Here is a 2,308-nt window from a genome sequence, read left to right on the forward strand (position 1 = left end):
GTCACACATATTGTATTATTCCATTTATATGAAATTTTGAGAATAAGTAAATCTATAGAACAGAAAGTAGATTAGTTGTTTCCAAGGACTGGAGAGAGGAAGGATGGGGGAGTAATAACTAATGGATTTGTGGTCTTTTTGTGAAATGAGGAAAATTCTGCTGACAGTATGAGATACAGTTGTTCTTGACATAGTTAACAAAGCAAATCTAGCAATTTCTGTAATCACAACAATACCTGAGGGTCACTGGCTGTTATCTCTAGCTTGTAGAATGCACAAATGATGTATCAGGAAAAGGCAGTATATGGTTTATTTTATAGAGAATTTATTTTAAAATAATTATTTTTAAATGATTTTAATTATTTTTAAAAATTATTTTAAATGAGAAATAATGGCAACCATCTGGATCCAAATTCTGAGTATTTAAACTAAATCTTGGTGAGATAGTGGGAAGTACAATTATGATAAATGAACTTTTATAAAGAGGTTAATTAATTTTGTCACGTCTTTAATATTGACATAAAAATTAAAATTTAAATGTTGTTTTGTAAATTTAGCATGACTTTTGACTTACCTGAGAAATATTAGTAACAAATATTTGATTATTGTGTTTACATGTGTAACTGAAATGGTAACATCAAAATTTTAGCTAGTATTAAGTCTAAATGCCAGGAAGATGACTGATTATTTTTTCTTTGATTATTTTTATTTGAATATGAAAAAATTTACTATTAATGTAAATTTTCTAAAACCATAAAAAAATGGCCAGAAGGCGACAGTTAATTTAATAAACATTTAATTACATTTGACTATGTTCTTCTCCCTCCCCCAAGTATATTTGTCTAATGTGGTTAATACAATTGAATGCTAAACTTTCAATCATTTATTCCACATATATTTCAGTTGCAAACACAAGTTCTTCAAAGATTTCTGCCAGGCCTCTGCCTAAATCTCACAGTCTTAAATAATTTTCTCAGAGCCTCCTTCATCTCTTTATTCCAGAGACTATAGATCAAGGGGTTGAACAGTGGAGTTAGCACAGAATAAAACAAAGTCACATATTTCTGAATCCCGGCTGGATTGCCTGCTGTTGGGCTCACATATACAACCATAATAGAGCCATAGAACAGAGACACTACAGACAGATGGGAGCCACATGTAGAGAAAGCCTTATGCCGGCCTTCTGCTGAGGGTACCCTAAACACAGCTCTGATCACCAGGGTGTAGGAACTAGTAATGAAGAGTAAGGTGGAGAAAATGAGGACTGAATTTCAGATGGCACAGATGATCTCAATGACAGGAGCTGGCACACAAGACAGCTTTATAAGGGGTCCTGGGTCACATAGGAAGTGATCAATTTTATTGAGGCAACAAAAGGGGAGTTGAGAGATTAGATATATAGGCAAGAGGAAGTACAAGAAGCCACATACCCAGCAACAGGCTCCCATTCTGATGCAGCGTTGCACTGGCATGACAGTGGGGTAGTGAAGGGGCCTGCAGATGGCAAGGTACCTGTCAAAGGCCATAGCAGACAAGAAGAAGGTCTCAGTGGTGCCCATGGAGAAGAAGAAGTAGAACTGCAGAAAGCAGCCAGAGTAGGAGATGGTGTTGATCTCAGAAAGAAAGTTGGCTAGCATATTAGGGACAGTGGAGGTGATAAACCAGATCTCCAGGAAGGAAAAATTGGCCAATAGGATGTACATTGGAGTTTGCAGTTGATGGTCGCACCTCACAGCACAAATAATGCACAGATTTCCAATGAGTGTCAGAATATATGTCCCAGAAAAAACTGAGAAACAGAGGATCCGAATTTCCCAAGTATAAGAGAAGCCTAAAAGGATGAATTTACTCACAGAGCTAGAGCAATTCTCTACATGTGTATTTGTTTTTAAAGCTGCAAAAGAATGACAGATTTCCATATTAGAATTGGCCTTACAAAACATTACTCATTAGGACAGATGACTTGCTTTGAGCTACATTACTTTGTGCTGTACTTAGTTGCATTCAACTCTTTGGTACTCCATGGACTGGGACCCACCAGGCTCATCTGTCCACGGGATTCTCCAGTCTAGAATACTGGAGTGGGTTGCCATGACCTCCTCCAGGAGAGCTTCCCAACCCAGGGATCGAACACAGATCGCCCTTATTGCAGGCGCATTTTTTACTGTCTGAGCCACCAGGGAAGCTCAAGAATATTGGAGTGGGAAGCCTATCCCTTCTCCAGCAGATCTTCCTGACCCAGGAATTGAATCATGGTCTCCTGCATTGCAGGCAAATTCTTTACCAGCTGAGCTACCTACCATATACA

General features: G+C 38.0%; 1 pseudogene; it reads right to left on the reverse strand.

The window, feature by feature from the left end:
- Nucleotides 1–1,054: 1,054 nt before the first annotated feature.
- On the reverse strand, nt 1,055–1,824 carry LOC148776490 (olfactory receptor 11H6-like; annotated as a pseudogene).
- Nucleotides 1,825–2,308: the final 484 nt, after the last annotated feature.

The sequence above is a fragment of the Moschus berezovskii genome, chromosome 9, assembly GCF_049115385.1.
Source record: "Moschus berezovskii isolate FMDL1 chromosome 9, NW_MosBer_1.0, whole genome shotgun sequence".
NCBI lineage: Eukaryota > Metazoa > Chordata > Mammalia > Artiodactyla > Moschidae > Moschus > Moschus berezovskii.